At 46.6% G+C, this 20,109-nt stretch overlaps 1 protein-coding gene and 1 pseudogene across 1 annotated transcript in view; one reads left to right on the top strand and one right to left on the bottom strand.

Annotated features, from left to right (window-relative positions):
- Positions 1 to 20,109, top strand: part of LOC144581483 (uncharacterized) — a gene marked incomplete at its 3' end in the record, with an annotated part of 88,755 nt that overhangs the window by 54,405 nt on the left and 14,241 nt on the right. The window lies entirely within an intron of this gene.
- On the bottom strand, positions 19,896 to 19,993 carry LOC118149370 (small nucleolar RNA U13; annotated as a pseudogene).

Here is a 20,109-nt window from a genome sequence, read left to right as displayed (position 1 = left end):
GACTGAAGTCTGATCAACGGAGTGACTCTGTCTCAAAAAAAAAAAAAAAAAAGGACACATCGAGACGATTTCTACGCAGAATTGTGAGTGAGTGTCCCTCCTTTTGGGGGTAATGTCAGGAAATTTCCAGAATCTGGGAGTGGGCACCAAGCATGTGGCTGAGAATCCTGGACAGTAGCAACATCCAGATGTACTTAGCAGAGGAATAAGGGATGTGCCTGACTGGGGTATCAACAAAGACGTCAATTCCAGCTGGCTGTTCATGTTGATGCTATATATCCGGTATATAAATTTTCCTGTCAGAAACTCTAGTTAGAAAGGCAAAGAAGAAAGAAAATCGTGCTCCCGTTCACTGAAGGAAAGGGTAAGAAGGCAGGAAAGTGGAAGGGACCTTCCTGGTGCTGCAGCCTGAATCTCCACTCGTGTTGCTGTCTTCCCCACTAGACTCTGTACTTCCAGAAAGGGCTGGAGATGGGCACAATGCCAGCCCCTCCCTTCTCTCCAGAAGTATTCCCCAATGCTGACATTCACAGTAATTGCTGATTTCTGTTCCTCTCTCTCTTTTTTTTTTGAGGAAGGTTCTTGCTCAGTTACCCAGGCTGGAGTGCAGTGGTATAAACATGGCTCACTGCAGCCTTGACCTCTTGGGCTCAAGTGATCATCTCCCCTCAGCCTCCTGAGTAGCCAGGAATATAGGCGTGCATCACCATTCCCGGCTAATAAAAAAAAACTTTTTTTTTTCTGTAGAGACAGGGTCTTACTATGTTGCCAGGCTGATCCCAAACTCCTGGGCACAAGCGATCCTCCCTTCTCGGCCTCCCAAAGTGTTTGGTGTTACAGGTGTGAGACACCACACCTGGCCTCTTTCTGTTTCTTTAGAGTAGAGCAGCCCTAGTATGCATCTCCAACCCATAACTGTTTCCCAGCATTGTTATGTCTTTTAAGCCTCTTTCAATTTCCAAGTTTGTTAGCTGGGTGAGTGCTCACACCTGTAATCCTGATGTGATAGGATCATTTAAATTCATAGGTTTGAGACCGACCTGGACAACACGGGGAGACTCCTGTCTCTAAAAAACCTAATTTTTTTTTTTTAACTCCAGCCAGGTTGCAGTGCAGTGGTGTGATCTCAGCTCATGGCAACCTTCACCTCCTGGGTTCAAGCCATTCTTCTGCCTTATCCTCTCGAGTAGCTGAGATTACAGGCACATGGGACCATGCCCAGCTAATTTTAATACTTTTAATAGAGCCAGGGTTTCACCATGTTAGCTTGGCTGTCCTCAAACTCCTAACCTCAGGTTATCTGCCCACTTCAGTCTCTCAAAGTGCAATGATTGTGATCACAGGTGTGAACAGTGCCCAGCAAAAACTAAAATTTAAAAAAATATGCAACCTACAAGTTTTTTCTCTATCCCTTTTCCCTTTTTTTCTTTTCTTTCTTTTTTTTTTTTTGAAAGAGAGTCTTGCTCTGTCACCCAGGCCAGAGTGCAATGGCACAATCTCAGCCCACTGCAACCTCCGACTCCCGGGTTCAAGTGATTCTCTTGCTTCAGCCTCCTGAATAGCTGAAATCACAGGCATGTGCTACCACACCTGGCTAATTTTTGTATTTTTGGTAGAGATGGGGTTTCTCCATGTTGGTCAGGCTGGTCTCAAACTCCTGACCTTGTGATTTGCCCACCTTGGCCTCCCAATGTGCTGGAATTACAGGCCTGAGCCAGCTTGCCTGGCCTATCCCTTTGCCTTTCTATGAATTTTGGAAGATTCCACATTGTTGGGTCTTTCTCAAAGTCTAAATTTCCTTGGTGAAGGTGAACCCATTCTCTGTCTTTTGTATTTGTGGCACATTTGCAGCTGGATTCATGGTCACCCCATTAGATTAGAGTTTGATTATGTTGGCAAGATTCAGTGGGTGATATGATTGATCTCTTATTGGTGATGAATACTATCCTATTGTCTCTATTATTTTGTTCATTTTTTAAATTATTTAAAATTTTTAAAATAGGGGTCTCATTTACTCACCCAGGCTGGAGTGCAGTGACTCCACCATAGCTCACTGAAGCCTCAAATTCCTGGGCTCAAGCGATCCGCACACCTCAGTCTCATGAGTAGCTGAGACCACACACCTCCACACCCAACTTTTTTTCTTTTTTGAGATGAAGTCCCGCTCTGTCGCCCAGGCTGGAGTACAGTGGTGGGATCTCAGCTCATTGCAGGCTGCGCCTTTTAGGTTAATGCAATTCTGCCTCAGCATTCTGAGTAGGTGGAATTGTAGGCACCTGTCACCACACCCAGCTAATTTTCATATTTTTAGTAGGGATGGGCTTTCACCATGTCGGTCAGGCTGGTCTGGAACTCCTGACCTCAAGCGATCTGCCTGCCACAGCCTCTCCAAGTGCTGGGATTACAGATGTGTTCCACCGCACCGCACCTGGCCAATGCCCAGCATTTTCTTTTTTTAGACTGAGTGTTGTTTTGTTACCCAGACTGGAGTTTAGTGGTGCAATCTCAGCTCACTGCAATCTCCACCTCCTGGGTTCAAGCGATTCTGCTGCCTCAGCCTCCTGAGTAGCTGGAATTACAGACACCCACCACCACGGCCAGCTAATATTTTTATTTATAGTAAAGATGGTGTTTCATCATACTGGCCAGGCTGTTCTTGAACTGACCTAGTAATCCACCCACCTCAGCCTCCCAAAGTCCTGGGATTCCAGGCGTGAGCCACCATGCCTGGTACCTAATTCTTATTCACTGGTCATGGATGGGAGCTATGGAAAATTTTTACAGAATACATGCTGGCCCCATCAGAACATCAGGGTTCAGTCTCCTAAGAGATGTTCCTCTGTTTGTGCTACACACCCAAATAATCCATCACAGTCCACTGTTAGAATATTTCCAGAAATTACAGTGGCTACAGTCTAGATGAAAAAACACTGAAGTAGGAGTCAGCAGACCTCGGGACTCTTTTGACTCAGCCACTAACAACTTTATGTGGACTTGGGGGAAAAAAAGCTGGAGCGACCACACCTGTAATCCCAGCATTTTGGGAGGTTGATGTGGGAGGATTGCTTGAGCCCAGGAGTTTGAGAGCAGCCTGGGCAACATAGCAAGACCCCATCTCTACAAAAAAACTTCAAAAAATTTTCCAGGTATGGCTGTGTCCCCCTGTAGTCCCAGCTACTCAGGGGGCTAAAGCGGGAGGATCACTGGAGTCCCGGAGGTCAAGACTGTAGTGAGCCAAGATCATGCCATTGCACTCAAGCTTGGGTTTCAAAGTGAAACAAAGCTGGAGCTTTTGCTTTCGCATTTGTAAAAGGTAAATGATACTATCTCCTTCATGGAGTTACTGTGAGGATAGAAATACAATTATTTCTTTTCCCTCTTATTTTTAGAAATACAATGAGATAGGCATAGTGGCCAGGTGAGGTGGCTCATGCCTGTGATCCCAGCACTTTGGGAGGCCGAGGTGGGTGAATCACCTGAGGTCAGAAGTTCAAGACCAGCCTGGCCAACATGGTGAAACCCTGACTCCACTAAAACTACAAAAATCAGCCCAGCATGGTGGCACGTGCCTACAATCTCAGCTACTCAGGAAGCTGAGGCAGGAGAATCGCTTGAACCCAGGAGGTGGAGGTTGTAGTGTGCCGAGATCATCCCACTGCACTCCAGCCTGGAAGACAGAGCAAGACTCCATCTCAAAAACCAAACAAAACAAAACAAAACCCGGTGTGGTGGCTCATGCCTGTAATCTCAGCACTTTGGGAGGCCAAGGTGAATGGATCACCTGAGGTCAGGAGTTCAAGAGCAGCCTGACCAACATGCAGAAACCCTATCTCTACTAAAAATACCAAATTAGCCAAACATGGTGGCGCGTGCCTGTAATCCCATCTACTTGGGAGGCTGAGGCAGGGGAACTGCTTCAACCTGGGAAGCAGAGGTTGCAGTGAGCCGAGATTGCACGCCAGCATAAACAACAAGAAGGAAACTCGGTCTCAAAAATAAAAATAATAGATAGGCACAGTGCACAAGACAATGTCAGGTGACACCTGCGCCACAACTTAATACCACTTTGAGTCCGGACAGACAACATAGGTCTCTGTGCCTCAGTTTTTCCACCTGTCAGATAAGAATCATATGAGGATGCTCTCCTAAGATGATGCTCAAGGCTAAATAATGTTACCCACGAACGAGCCTAGACAAGGACCTCCTGCATTTTAAATACTCTTCCCTTTTGGCTGTTGTCCTTACTGTTATTATTTTACTAACTAAAGTGCTTTCTAGCCTGCAAAAAAAGGATCTGAAGTTTGTGAGCAAGACCGTTACTCTTTACCAACTGATTAATAACCCCAATTTTTCTTTTTCTTTTCTTTCTTTGTTTTTTTTTTTTTTTTTGGTCTGGGAGAAAGAGGTGGAAAGGCAACTTTCCATATACATTTATATATATATATATGTACATATATATGTTTGTATGTGTATATATATATATACATATAATTGCATTTTAGGTTTTGGGGTACATGTGAAGAACATGCAATATTGTTGCATAGGTACATATGTGTCAATGTGGTTTGCTGCCTTCCTCCCCATCACCTATATCTGGCATTTCTCCCTATGTTATCCCTCCCCAACTCCCCCACCATGCTGTCCCTCCCCTAGCTTCCCACCACAGACCCCAGGGTATCATGTTTCCCTCCCTGTGCCCATGTGTTCTCATTGTTCAACACCCACCTATAAGTAAGAACATGTAGTGTTTGATTTCCTGTTCTTGTGTCAGTTTGGTAAGAATGATGGTTTCCAGGTTCGTCCATGTCCCTACAAAGGACACAAACTCATCGTTTTTTATGGCTGCATAGTATTCCATGTTGTATATGTGCCACAATTTCCCTGTCCAGTCTACCATAGATGGGCATTTGGGTTGTTTCCAAGACTTCATTATTGTAAAGAGTGCAATAATTAACATTCGTGTGCATGTGTCCTTATAGTAGAACGACTTACAATCCTTTGGATATATACCCAGTAATGGAATTGCTGGGTCAAATGGAATTTCTATTTCTACGTCCTTGAGGTATCGCCAGTCTTCCACAATGGTTGAACTAATTTACACTCCCACCAACAGTGTAAAAGTGTTTCTATTTCTCCACATTTTCTCCAGCATCTGTTGTCTCCAGGTTTTTTAATGATTGCCATTCTAATTGACATGAGATGGTGTCTCAATGTAGTTTTGATTTGCATTTCTCTAATGACGAATGATGATGAAGATTTTTCATATGTTTGTTGGCCTCATGTATGTCTTCTTTTGTAAAGTGTCTGTTCATATCTTTCACTCACTTTTGAATGGACTTGTTTGTTTCTTTCTTGTAAATCTGTTTTAGTTCTTTGTAGATTCTGGTTATTAGCCATTTATCAGATGGGTAGATAACAAAAATTTTTTCCCATTCTGTTGGTTGCCAGTTCACCCTAATGATGGTTTCTTTTGCTGTGCAGAAGCTGTGGAGTTTGATTAGGTCCCATTTATCTATTTTGTCCTTTGTTGCCAATGCTTTTGGTGTTTTAGTCATGAAGTCCTTGCCTATGCCTATATCCTGAATGGTTTTGCGTAGGATTTCTTCTAGGATGTTTATGGTGTTAGGTCTTATGTTTAAGTCTTTAATCCATCTGGTGTTAATTTCAGTGTAAGGTGTCATGAAGAGGTCTAGTTTCTGCTTTCTGCACGGGACTAGCCAGTTTTCTCAACACCATTCATTAAACAGGGAATCCATTTCCCATTGCTTATTTTTGTGAGGTTTGTCAAAGATCAGATGATTGTAGATGTGCGGCCTTGCCTCTTAGGCCTCTGTTCTGTTCCATTGGTCTATATCTCTGTTATGGTACCAGTACCATGCTCTTTTGATTACTGTAGGCTTGTAGTATAGTTTGAAGTCAGGTAGTGTGATGCCTCCAGCTTTGTTCTTTTTTCCTAGATTTGACTTGGCTATGTGGGCTTTCTTTTGGTTCCATATGAAGTTTAAGGTGTTTTTTTTCCTCTTCTGTGAAGAAGGCCCTTGGTGGCTTGATAGGGATAGTGTTGAATCTGTAGATTACTTTGGGCAGTATGGCCATTTTCATGATACTGAATCTTCCTAATGAATACCATGGAATGTTTCTTCATCTGTTTGGGTCCTCTCTTATTTTGTTGAGCAGTGGTTTGTAGGTCTCCTTGAAGAGGTCTTTAAATTCCTTGTTACTTTTATTCCTAGGCATTTTATTCTCTTGGTAGCAATTGTGAATGGCAGTTCCTTCTTGATTTGGCTCTCTTTAAGTCTGTTATTGGCGTATAGGAATGCTTGTGATTTTTGTGCATTAATTTTTTATCCTGAGACTTTGCTGAAGTTGCTTATCAGTTTCAGGAGATTGTGGGCTGAGACGATGGGGTCTTCTAGATATACAATCATGTCGTCCGCAAAGAGAGAAAATTTGACTTCCTCCTTTCCTATTTGAATACGATTTATTTTTTTTTCTTGCCTAATTGCTCTGGGTAGAACTTCCAGTACTATATTGAATAGGAGTGATGAGAGAGGACATCCTTGTCTAGTGCCAGATTTAAAAGGGAATGCTTCCAGTTTTTGCCTATTCATTGTGATACTGGCTGTGGGTTTGTCATAAATAGCTTTTACTATTTTTAGATAAGTTCTGTCACTACCTAGTTTATTGAGAGTTTTGCCTTCTCTGCATCTATGGAGATAATCCTGTGGTTTTTGTGTTTGGTTCTGTTTATGTGGAGAATTATGTTTATAGACTTGTGTATGGTGAACCAGCCTTACATTCCAGGATGAATTTTCTTTTCTTTTCTTTTCTTTTTTTTTTTTTGAGACAGAGTCTCACTCCCCCTCCAAGGCTCAAGTTATTCTCCTGCTCAGTCTCACGAGTAACTGAGATTACAGGCACCCACAACTAGGCCTGACTAATTTTTGTATTTTTTTTTTTTCATAGAGACGGGGTTTCACCATGTTAGCCAGGCTGGTTTCAAACTCCTGATCTCAGGTGATCCACCCACGTCAGTCCCCCAAAGTGCTGGGATTATGGGCGTGTGCCACCACCCCATCGCATAACCCCAGTTTTTTTTTTACCAATTTTGATTACAGAAATTGGCATGACTCCCAGATTCCCATAATGCAAATTGTCCTCCCAATTATAACTGCTAGTTTGTTTTCATTTAAGAAAAACAAGACAAACAAAAATTGAAATGCTGGTTATTTCTGTGGACAAAAAGATAAGAATGGCCGGATGCAGTGGCTGATGCCTGCAATTCCAGCAATTTGAGAGGCTGAGGTGGGCAGATCACTTGAAGCCAGGAGTTTGAGACCAGCCTGACCAACACGGTGAATTCTCCTCTCTACTAAAAATACAAAAATGAGCAAGGCAGGGTGGCATGTGCCTGTAGTTCCATCTACTCAGGAGGCTGAGGCAGGAGAATCGCCCAACCCAGGAGGCGGAGGTTGCAATGAACAAAGATCATGCCACTGCACTCCAGCCTGGGAAACAAGATCAGAGCGCCATCTCAAAAAACAAAAAAATGTAATGTGACTGCTATTTTCTTGTTATAATCACAGAGTTCATGTGGAAAAGCTAAGCAATATGAAAAAATACCGAGTTAAAGTTATAAAAAATTACCCCACATTGGATCAGCAAACTTTTTTATTTTCTCTTGAGACAGACTAGGTCTTGCTATTGCCCAGACGGTGGGCAGTGGCACAATCACAGATGCCTGCATCCTCAACCTCCTGGGCTCACTCTGTGCTCTTGCCTCCCAAGGAGCTGAGACTACAGGTACACACCCCTACACCAAGCTATTTTTTTTTATTTTTTTGTAGAGGTGAAGTTTCACTGTGTTGCCCGGTCTGGTCTTGAATTCTTGGCCTCAAGTGATCCTCCCACCTCAGCCTTCCAAAGTGCTGGGATTACAGGCATGACCTTATCTGGAGACTGGGTCTTTACAGAGGTTATCAAGTTAAAATGGGTCATGATGGTGGGGCCCTGATCCCATATAACTGGTGTCCTTACTAAAAGGGAAATTTGTTGCCAGTAAAAAAAAAAGAAAGAGTAAAATATTTTTTTTGAGACAGTCTTGTTCTATTACCCAGGCTTGAGTGTAGTGATGTGATCATAGCTCAATGCAGCATCAATCTCCTGGGTTCAAATGATCCTTCCACCTCAGCTTCCTGAGTAGCTGGGACTACAGGTGTGTTCCACCATGCCGAGCTAATTTTCTGTATTTTATGTAGAGATGGTATCTCACTATGTTTCCCAGGCTAAACTTGAATTTCTAGGCTCAAGCAATCCTGTCTCGGCCTCCCAAAGTGCTGGGATTATAGGTGTGAGCCACTGTGCCTGCCCAAAAATAAATTTTCACACAGACACAGACATGCATAGAAGGACAATGGCCACTATAAGTCAAGGGATGCCTGCTGTCCCAGAGCCTCCAGAGAGAGCCTGGCCTGCAGACACCCAACTACACTTCCGGCCTCCCAATTGGGAGACAATAAATTTTTATCTTATTTATTGATTTATTGAAACAGGGTCTCGCTCTATCACCCAGGCTGGAGTGCAGTGGCATGACCTCAGCTCACTGCAGCCTCATTCTCCCTGGTTCAAGAAATCCTCCCACCTCAGCCTCCAGAGTAGTTTGAGATCACAGGAGCATGCAACCATGCCTGGTTAATTTTTTTTTCTGAGATAGATTCTTGCTCTGTCCCTCAGTCTGGAATAAATTGGTGTGATCTCAGCTTACTGCAAACTCCACCTTCTGGGATCAAGCATTTCTCCTGCCTCAGCCTCCTGAGTACCTAGGATTACAGAGGCGCACCACCACACCCAGATAATTTTTGTATTTTTCATAGAGAGGATTTCACCATGTTGGCCACGCTGGTCTCGAACTCCTGACGTCATGATTTGCCTACCTCAGCCTCCCAAAGTCATATGATTACAGGTGTTAGCCACCACTCCCGGCCTTGTATTCTTTCAGTAGAGATGGGGTTTCATCCTATTGGCCTGGCTAGTCTCGAACTCCTTACCTCAAGATATCCTCTCATCCTCCCAAAGTAAAGGGATTACAGACATGAGCCATCATGCCCTTGGTCATTCATGAATGTGTAATTAGGTTTTGTCCAGGATCAGAGGCTCATGCCTGTAATTCCAGCACTTTGGAAGGCTGAGAAGGGAGGGTCCCTTGATGCCCAAAGTTTGAGGACAGCCTGGCCAACATGGTGAGGTCCCATCTCCACACACACACAAATATTAGTTGAGCATGGTGGCATGCACCTGTAATCCCAACTACTCAGGAGGCTTAGGTGATAGGATTGCTTGAGCATGGGAATAAGAGGCTGCAGTGAGCTATGATTGTACCACTGCACTGTAGCCTGGACAACACAGGAAGTCCCTCTCTGTCTCTAAAAAAAAAAAAGGCGTTGTTTGATTTTGTGTTTCTGTTGTTACTGTTGTTTTTTGAGATGGAGTCTCACGCTCTGCCCAGGCTGGAATGCAATGGTTCAATCTCGGCTCACTACAACCTCCACCTCCTGTATTGAAGTGATTCTCCAACCTGAGCCTCCTGAGTAGCTGCGATTACAGGTTTGCACCACTATCCTAGGCTCATTTTTATACTTTTAGTTGAGATGGGGTTTCACCATGTTGGCCAGGCTGGTCTGAAACTCCTGACCTCAGGACATCCACCTGCCTTGGTCTCCCCAAGTGCTAGAATTACAGATGTGGGTCACTGAGCCCAGTCCATTTCATGTTTTGGCTGGGTCGGGTCTGGTAGGTGTATGGTTAATGAACCAGGTCTTAATTTTTCTAGGCTACCGGGGGCTTGGGCACGCACTGACAGCAATGTCGTGGGTGGTGACATTGGCTTCAAACGTGGATGAAAACAAGATCTGGTCTCCTTTTTTTACCCAGACGGTATTGACCAGCTGACCTAGGAGATAAAAGAACTGGTATATGAGGCCATGTGTACATCCTGGGAAAGGGGATGCCAACTGCTGGGACCCCAGCCCCCCTGCCACCAACCAGCATACCCGGCCAGTGGCTCTTCCATGTTTGTTACAGCTTTTGAGAGGTTCACTATTCAAAGGAGGATGAATAGTGGGTTTTCAAGAAAACCCATAGCCAGACATGGTGGTTCATGCCTGTAATCCCAGCACTTTAGGAAACCTAGGTGAAAGGATCACTGGAGGTCAGGAGTTTGAGGCCATCATGACCAACATAGTGAAATCCCATCTCTACCAAAAATACATAAATTAGCCAGGTGTGGTGGCATATGCCTGTAGTCCAGCTACTCGAGAGACTGAGGGCTGAGAATCCCGGGAGGTGGAGGTTGCAGTGAGTAGAGACCACACCATCGTACTCCATCCTGGGTGACAGAGTGAGACTCCATCTAAAAAATAAAAGAAAAAATAAAGTGAGAAAACCAGGCATGGGGGTGCATGTCTGTAATCCCAGCACTTTGGGAGGCTGAGCTGGACAGATCACTTGAGATCAGGAGTTCAAGATCAGCCTGGCTAACACGGCAAAATCTTGTCTCTGCTAAAAATACAAAAATGAACCAGGCATGGTTGCGTGTGCCTGTGATCCAAGCTACTAAGGAGGCTGAGGCAGGAGAATTGCTTGAACCCGGAGGTGTAAATTGCAGTTAGATGAGATTTCACCACTGCACTCCAGCCTGAGGGACAGAGCAAGACTCCTCTTTAAAAAAAAAATCAGAGAAGACCGAAATATCCGCAGATAATGCACCATGTCACATTCCCTGTGCACTTTTCCTGCCTCTTGGTAGACAGTTCCTAACATCACCATGAGATCCTGGTGAAGGAAGGGTGGATACTGAGGTTGCTACAGTTTTATGAACCATTTTTCCCAAGAGAGAGGTGGTCATCTTCTGTCAGATTCCTTTGAGTGTTTTGCCAACCCCTGCTGTGGGAGGTTTACCCTCAGGGCACTCCTCCATGAAGCCACCAGGTGACGCCATTGCCGTATAAATGAAACAAACTGACCCGACATTAGAAAATGGTGTTCTACTTTCTTTGAGCTGAGTGGGGTGGGTCAAACCTGTAATCCCAGCACTTAGGAAGGCTGAGGTGAATAGATCACTTGAGTCCAGAAGTTCGAGTCCAGCCTGAAAAAATGGTGAAACCCTGTCTGTTTTAAAATATAAAAATTAGCCAGGCATAGTGACGCACACCTGTCATCCTAGCTACTCAGGAGGCTGAGACAGCCGAATTGGTTGGGAAGCAGGGGTTGCAGGGAGCCAAGTTCGTGACTCTGCACTCCAGCCTGGGTAACAGAGTGAGACTCCATCTCCAAAAAAAAAAAAGTGTTCCTAAGGACAGAGAGGGGAAATTGAGGCATGCAGAATGGAGTTGGGGTGGGGCTCGGTGAGAGAATGGGTTCAAGTAACTTGTGAAGGGCTCTCAGAAAGTCAGAGCAACATAAAAATCATTTATTCTACCTCCCACTACCACATTTTCCAGATATAGAAATCAAAGCTGAGAGGCAGGGGGATATGTATCCCAAAAGCACCACGTTGGTAGGGAGCAGGGTTGCCAGAGAAAAAACAGGACATCCAGTTAAGTGAGAGTTTCAAACTCTCAGTGTGTGTCTCAAATAATGCACAAGACTTAAACTAAAACCTTATTTACTTTTTGTCTTCAAAGGTAACTGGGCATCTGTATGATGATTTGCTAAGTCTTAAAACCTTCATGAAGGTAAAATGAAGATTAGAAAGATACTTAAATGTAATAAGCAAACATGCAAAATGAGGGCAACTCTTACCCATTTTGCAGACAAGGGAACTGCACGTTAGGGAGGGGACTTGCCCCAAAGCCACCCTCACAATCCTCAGAGTCAGGATTTGAACCCAGTCCTTATTCCAGAGGTCTCAACTTCACTGTTGTGGCCAGGAACAGCTCCCAGTCCCACTCGTATGTGTGCATGTTCTTTCTTGAATATGACTCTCTCCCCATCGTGTAAGTGGGTGGTTCCCCTCCCTGACATTGACGGACTCCGTCTTCAGCAGGCGCCTCCTGACCCAGCAGACCCCCATGAGCCAGATCCCTGGGAGCTGGTGGCTGTCCTTATCACATTCCTTGACTCCGCATCTTAGGATCCAAGTCTGACCCTCTTCAGGATCTGCAGCTCTGTTACAGAAAAGGGGACCCGATCCAGACCACAAGGGAGGGTCCTCGGATCTCGTGTAAGAAGCAATTCAGCATGAGTCTGTAAAGTGAAAGCACAATTGTTTGTTTGTTTGCTTTTTTTGTTGTTTTGTTTTGGTTTTGAGATGGAGTCTTTGTTGCCCAGGCTAGATAGAGAGTAGCGGTGTGATCTTGGCTCAGTATGACCTACGCCTCCCCGGTTCGAGAGATTTTCCTGCTTCAGCCTCCTGAGTAACTGGGATCACAGGTGCATGTCACCACACCTGGCTAATTTTTATATTTCTAGTAGAGATAGCATTTCACCATGTTGGCCAGGCTGATCTAGAACTCTTGACACCAGGTGATCCACCTGCCTCAGCCTCCCAAAGTGCTGAGATTACAAATGTGAGCCACAGTGTAAGTTTATTCTTTCCTTAAAAAGCAAGTTTTTTAAGAAGATGAAGATGAAATAGCTACTCCATAGAGCAGCCCAGAGGGCGCTGGTGCCCATCTTTAGGGTCATTTCTTCCTGACATGCTAAATGAGGGCTAGACTATTCATGACTCCCCTTTTATAGATCTTATAGGGAAACTTTCTGATGTTGCCATGGCATTTTTAAACTGTCATGGCGCTGGTGGCAAATGTAGGAGTGAGGATGAGCAGAGGTCACTCTGGTCATCATCTTGGTTTCGGTGGGTCTTGGACTGGCTTCTTTACTGCAGCCTGTTTTACTGACAAGGTCTCTGTGACCTGTATCCTGTGCTGCCCTCCTGTCTCATCCTGTGACTCAGAATGCCTTCACTGCCTGGAAATGAAACCCAGTAGGTCTCAGCCTCCTTTTACGCATCTCCTATTCAAGATGGAGCCGCTGTGGTTCACACCCCTCTGGCAGCTGGGCTCCCTGGGATCTCCTGAGGTTCTGTCCCCTCCGTGCCTAGCTCCTGGGTCCCTCCACCATCGCCGTCTTCCTGAGCCACCTGCCTCTGAGTTTCTTTATTAGCAAGAAGAGGAATCACTTTCAGGTTCGGCTTTTGGGGGAAAAGACGGACCAGGCAGGAAGTAGGGAGGAAGACACAGGCCCTGGTGTGGGCGATGGGGAGGGCAGAGCTGAGTGGGATCCGGCGGGTCTGGCTTTGTTCTTGTCTCTGCGAGTTGCCCATCGTGCAGACCTGCCCCTCTCCTTCCCCATCGCATCGGACGGCGGCTCTTCCCTCCAGTGTTCAGACCCCAGGCCCCGGGTCAGATCAATGCCTTTTTCTCCTGCACCCCATCAGTCAGCAGATTTGCTTGGCGTCATCTGAAAAATGCATCCAGCAGCAAGGCCCTGGCTCACTCCTTACTTCCGCCCCAGCCTCTCTCCACTTCCAGCCACAGGAGACCTGTGTGAGCTGAATTCATCACACCCTCCTCTGCTCAGACCTACAGCAGCCCCATTTTCCTCAGTCTGAGCCAAAGGCCCCACAGTGGCCCACCTGGCCCTCCCTGAGCTGCCTCATTGACTCCAGCCTCACCTTCCACCCGTCTCCCTCCCTTTCCCACCTACCCCATCCTCACACCTGCCTGATGTTCACACATCTCTCCAGGCATCTGCTTTAGCTGCTCTCCGCCTGGACCACCCTCACTCTAGAAGACCCTTGTCCCCTCCAGCACCCCCTGCAGTCAGGTCCACCTTCCTCACCATCGTTCAGCAAGGACACACCCCGCCCATCCCTCTCCTTTCAGCATCTCTCTTCCTTGGCCTGTTTGGGGTTCATTTTTGCTGTTCCCCAGCACTTCCCACTTCCTAAAGGGCCCTTCAAGAAGCACCCGGAAGGGGCCAATGGCCTTGCTCTCCTTAGACTAGAAGCTCCACGGCAGCACAGCACACTCTTTGTGGCAGATTCAGTATCTAGTTAGTGCTCTGCATGCAGAAGGTGCTGGACAAGTGTTTGAGAACTACGGAAGAAGGGAGGGAGGGGAGAAGGGTAGGAAAGAGGAAGGGAAGAAGGGAGGGATGGGGAGAAAGGAGGGAGGGGAGGAGTGAAAAGGAGGGAGGGAAGGAAAGATAGGAAAGGGGAGGACAGATGGAGGGAAGGAAAGAGTTGAAAGAGGAAGAGAAGGAATGATGGAGGCAAGGAAGAAAGGGAGGAGGGAGGTGGAAAAAGAGGGTAGAAAGCAAGGCAGGAGAGCAGAAGAAAGGAGTAGGGAAGAAAAGAAAGGTGGAAGGGGGATAAAGGGAAGGAACTTATTTTCTCTCTAGGCCCAGCTGTCCCAATTATCTGTCATTTGGCCAGCCTCCTGCATGGCCTCCTCCGAGCACAGTGACTCATGCCTCTAATCCCAGCAGTTTGGGAGTTCGAAACAGGTGGATCACCTGAGTTCAGGAGTTCTAAACCAGACTGGTCAACATGGCAAAATGCCATCCATCTTAAAAAATACAAAGATTAGCTGAGCATCGTGGCAGGCACCTATAATCTTAGCTACTCCAGAATGTCAGGCAGGAGAATCACTCGAACCCAGGAGGCAGAGATCACAGTGAGCCAAGATCGCGCCACTGCACTCCAGGCTGGTAACAAAGCAAGACTCCATCTCAAGAAATAACAAAATACCTTCTCCAGGCAGCTACCTTCTGATGATGCCCCTCCCCGGTTAAGCACAGACCCCGAACTCCTGCCTGACCCTAAAGTGCCAAGTGACGCCGCGCATGTACTCCTCTGGCCACACCGAGTGTCCTCTCAGTCATGCTGCTCCCTCTGCCTAGGTGTTTGTTGTCCCCTGTCTCAGAGCCTTCAATCCCTCTTCCCGGCTCCATGCCCTCATCCTCTGCCTGCCCAGAACCCACCTCCTGGCCATTTAACATGTAGCTCAGGTTGTAATCCCAGTACTTTAGTAGGCCAGGGGCAGAGGGTCACTTGAGCCCAAGAGCTTGAGGCCAGCCTGGGCAACAGAGTGAGACCCCACAACTCCACCAAAAATGTAAAAGGAAGAAAGATGTAGCTCAGGCATTACTCACCTCCAGGTAGCCTTCCTGATGGTGCCATACCCAGGTGGGCTCAGGGGCAGCCTCTGTTCTCTGGGCACCAGAAGCCTCCTTTCTGTGGCAGTGGTCCTGGGTCAGCTCCTGCAGGAATCCAGGCACAGGATGATGGTGGATGGATCAGGACTGAGGGTCAGAGATGCGGAGAGACAGACAGCTTTGGGAAGCAGTAGGAAGGATCAGCGGGATTTGCTGCACGGTGACTGTCAGGGTGCAGGGCAGAATTCCGGACCAGCTGTGTCTTCATCTCTCTCTTCCCTCCAATCCCAGGAGAGCAAACGAGGCAGAAGGACTTGTGGGCCCGATTCACCAGCTCTATCCTCAGGAACTCGAGGACCATCAAGTTCCATGGCTGGGAGGGAGACTTTCTGGACAGAGTCCTGGGCATCCGAGGCCAGGATCTGTGTACCTTGTGGACCTCTGGCCTCCTCTTCTTTATGTCGCTGGTGTCTTTCCAAGCGTCTACATTTCTGGTCATGTCACTCTAGTCTCTATGATGAGCAGGACTGGGGAAGGAGTGTGGGCCTCAGGAGGTGAGGTAGTGGAGCCTCCCTGATCCTACCACCCTGTCCATCAAAACCCACACATTCTGGATCCTGTTCTCACCGGGTTTCTGCTATCTTCTGTGTGAATGAATTAATTCCATCATTCTGGTGAAGGTAACAGCGGCTGTTGAGGTCTGCTCTTCTTAGAGTTCTAGGCTTCCACTGATGTGGGGAGGAGAGTTCAGGTGCAGACAGGCTGCAGAGGTAGAATCCAGGGTATGAGTGGCTTTCTTGCTGCTGGCCAACAAATGTCCATAGCCACCCTGTCACTGACGTGATTCTTGTTCTGCCGTTCTGTCATTTATTTCTGATTGCTGTCAGAACACTCTTCCTAAAGCACAACTTTCAGAAGAATTTAAACATGTTGATGCATAGGCAAGGCACAGTGACTCACGCCTGCCATCCGAGCTCTTTGGGAGGCTGAGGTGCCTTGAACCCAGTTGGTGGAGGTTGCAGTGGCCCCAGATTGTGCCACTTCACTCCAGCCTGGGTGACGGAGCAAGACTTTGTGTCAAAAACCAAACCAAACAAAACAAAAGGATCACAAATGGGACCAATACCTAGGGCCCTCCCATGCTGCTCTCTTCAGGAGTCGCCAGGCTCAGCCCTCATGTCTATCACCTTCACAGAGAGGCCTTTCCTGACCACCTTCACCAGCACCTGAGCACCCGTGCTTGTGCTAGTGCACTCTAACCTGCACCCGATTTCTCTTTACTTTTTTATTTTTGAAGATAGAGTCTTGCTCTGTTCCCCGGGCTGGAGTGCAGTGACGCAATGTCGGCTCACTGCAACCTTCACCTCCCAAGTTCAAACAATCCTCCCACCTCACCCTCCTGAGTAGCTAGGATTACAGGCAGTTGCCACCACACCTAGGTAATTATCTTTTTTGTACCTTTAGTAGAGATGGCATTTCACCATGTCGGCCAGACTGGTCTTGAACTCCTAACCTCAGGGGATCCATCCTCCTCAGCCTCCCAAAGTGCTGGGATTACAGATGGGAGCCACCGCACCTGGCCATACCTGCTTTAGTTTTTATTCTTCATAGCACTCTCCACCTGATGTGCTGTCTGTGTTAATGGTTTGTTTATGGATCGCCTGTCTCTTTCCCCCTCATTAGAATGATGGATCCATTAAGAGAGCAGCAACTTTGTTTTGCTCATTGCTGTTTGCCCAGAGCCCGGAACCCTGTCAGGTATATGATAACCAGGAAGTAGTTATTCATAGAATGAATGAATGTAAGAATAATAAATGGCCGGGTGCTGTGGCTCACGCCTGTAATCCTAGCACTTTGGGAGGCTGAGGTGGGTGGATTGCTTGAGGTCAGGGATTCGAGACCTGCCTGGACAACATGGTGAAACCCCATCTCTACTAAAAATAAAAAAAGTTAGCTAGGAATACTGATGCACGCCTGTAATCCCAGCTACTCAGGAGGCTGAGACAGGAGAATTGCCTGTACCCAGGAGATGAAGGTTACATTGAGTCGAGACCATGTCACTGCACTGTAGCCTGGCAGAAAGAGAGAGAGTGTCTCAGAAATAAATGAAAATAATTTTAAAAAAGAATGAATGAAAGACCAGAAGGCCTAGATAGAAGGAATATGTTACAGTAATCAATAGTGCACAAGGGAAATTACAGTGAACGAGAATTTATTTGAATATTTCAAGATAGCTAGAAGAGAAGAATTTTCTTATTCCCAAAACAAAAGATAAATATTTGAGGTGATGACTGTCTCAGTTACCCCGATTTGATCATTACATATTGTCTACAGCTTGGGTCCCCAACCCTCCTGGCCACGGATCTGTACCAGTAGCCTGTTTTTGTTTTTCTTTTTTTTTTTTTTCTCTCTCTCTCTTTTTGAGACAGAGTCTCAGTGTGTGCAGCGGTGCTATCTCAGGTAAATGTAACCTCCATCTCCGAGGCTCAAGTAATTCTTCTGCCTCAGCCTCCTGAGTAGCTGGGATTACAGGCATGTACCACCACACCTGGCTAATTTTTGTATTTTTAGTAGAGACAGGGTTTCACCATGTTGGCCAGTCTGGTCCCAAACGCCTTACTTCAGGTGATTTGCCCTCCTCATTCTCCCAGAGTGCTGGGATTGCAAGTGTGAGCCATTGCACCCGGGCTTTTTTTTTTTTTTAATTTGACAGGGAGTTTTGCTCTTGTTGCCCAGGCTGGAATGCAATGGCATGATCTTGACTCTCTGCAACCTCTGTCTCCCAGATTCAAGCCAGTTTCCTGCCTCAGACTCCCAAGTAGCTGTGATTACAGGTATGAGCCACCATGACAGGCTAATTTTTGTATTTGTAGTAGAGACAGGGTGTCTCTATGTTGGTCAGGTTGGTCTCGAACTCCCAACCTCAGGTGATCCACCTGCCTCAGTCTCCCAGTGTGCTGGGATTACAGGCGCGAGCCACCGTGCCCATCTCACCTGTTGGGAACTGGGCAGGCAGCACAGCAGGTGAGCAGCGAACGGGCTAGGGAGGCTTTATCTGTGTTCACAGCCGCTCCTTATTTCTGGCATCACCACCTGAGCTCCACCTTCTGTCAGATCGGTGGCGTCGTTAGAGTCTCATAGGAATGCAAACCCTACCGTAAGCAGCACATGCGAGGGAGCTGGACTGCATGCCCCTTATGAGAATCCAATGCCTGTTTATCTGTCAATGTCTCTTGTCACCTTCAGAAGGGATGCTCTAGTTTCAGGAAAACAAGCTCAGGGCTCCCACTAATTTTACGTTACGGTGAGTTGTGTAAATATTTCATTATATATTACACTGTAATAATAACAGAAGTGGGCCGGGCACAGTGGCACATGCCTGTTATCCTATCCTTTTGGGAGGCTGAAGCAGTCGGATCACCTGATGTCGGGGGTTCAAGATCAGCCTGGCCAACATGGTGAAACACCGTCTCTGCTAAAGGTACAAAAACTGGCATGGTGGCAGGAACCTGTCATCCCAGCTACTTGGGAGGCTGAGGCAGGAGCATTGCTTGAACCCAGGAGTGGAGGTTGCAGTGAGCCACCATCATAGCATTTTGGGAGGCTGAAGTGGGCGGATCACCTGAAGTCAGCAGTTCGAGACCAGCCCGGCCCACAGGTGAAACCTCGCCTGTAATAAAAATACATAAATTAGCTAGGTGTGGTGGTAGGAGACTATAAGCTGACTTACTCGGGAGGCTGAGGCAAAAGAATTGCTTGAACCGAGGAGGTGGAGGTTGCAGTGAGCCAAGATCATGTCCCTGGACTCCAGCCTGGGCAATATATGAAGATTCTGGTTTTGTTTTTCTTTTTGTTTTTTAAAATGCAAGCCAGTTACAATGGCTTATACCTATAATTCCAGAATTTTGGAGGCCAAGATGGAAAGATCACTTGAGGCTAGGAGTTCCAGGTAAACCTGGGCAACATAGCATGACCCCATCTCTACAAAACATTTTTTAAAAATTGTGCACAGTGGCATGTGCCCATAGTCTCAGCTACTCAGGAGGCTGAGGCAAGAGGATTGCTGCAGCCCAGGAACTGGAGGCTGCAGTGAGCCATGCTTGTGCCACTGCACTCCAGCCTGGGTGACAGAGTGAGACCCTGCCTCTCAAAAAAAAGAATTCAGAGTAGAGAAAGGTATGAATTGTAAGTTCAAGCATTGCACGTCTTACATTTCCTTCAGAAGTGTTGATGCGTGCCCCAAGAACTCTGCATTCATTTCCCAGCGCTGCCTTAACAAAGTACCCTAAACTGTGTGGCTTCAACCACAGAGATTTATTCTCACAGTTCTGGAGACCAGGGGTCTGAAATCAAGGGATTTTTTATTGTTTGTTTTTTCTCTGAAGGCTGTGAGAGAGGTCTGTCCCAGGTCTCGCTCATGGATTCTCAGAGCCTCCAGAGTTCCTTGGCTTGCAGGTGGTCTTCTGTCTCTGTCTTGAAACCGTCTTCCCTTTGTAGGTGTCTTTGTCCACACATCCCCTTTTTATAAGGACACCAGGCACACTGGATTAGAATTCACCCTCATTACCTCAGCTTAGCTCGATCACATGTGAAGAGGCTATTTCCAAATAAGGTCGCATCCACAGACCCTGCGGCATAGGGCTTCAGCGTCTTTCGGGGAGACAGAGCACAACGCATAACACTATAGATTTGCAAATATTTTTAGTTTGAGTTTCTGGGTTTTATTTTTTATTTTTTAGTGTCGGATGAGTGATGTGATGATACCGTAACAAGGTTTGAGAATGGCACATATAATAAAAAAGCCTGATAACCCAATTGTCATGCTTAGGTTTTGGTTTTTTAAAATTTTAGTTTTTCTTGAGGCAGGGTCTTGCTGCAATACTCATGCTGGAGGGCAGTGGTGCAATCATGGGTCACCGCAGCCTTAACCTCCTGGACTCCAGCGATCTTCGC

This window comes from Callithrix jacchus, chromosome 1, assembly GCF_049354715.1.
Source record: "Callithrix jacchus isolate 240 chromosome 1, calJac240_pri, whole genome shotgun sequence".
NCBI classification, from domain to species: Eukaryota; Metazoa; Chordata; class Mammalia; order Primates; family Cebidae; genus Callithrix; species Callithrix jacchus.
The sequence above is the reverse complement of the archived record's forward strand: the minus strand, read 5'-3'. Positions and strand labels throughout refer to the sequence as shown.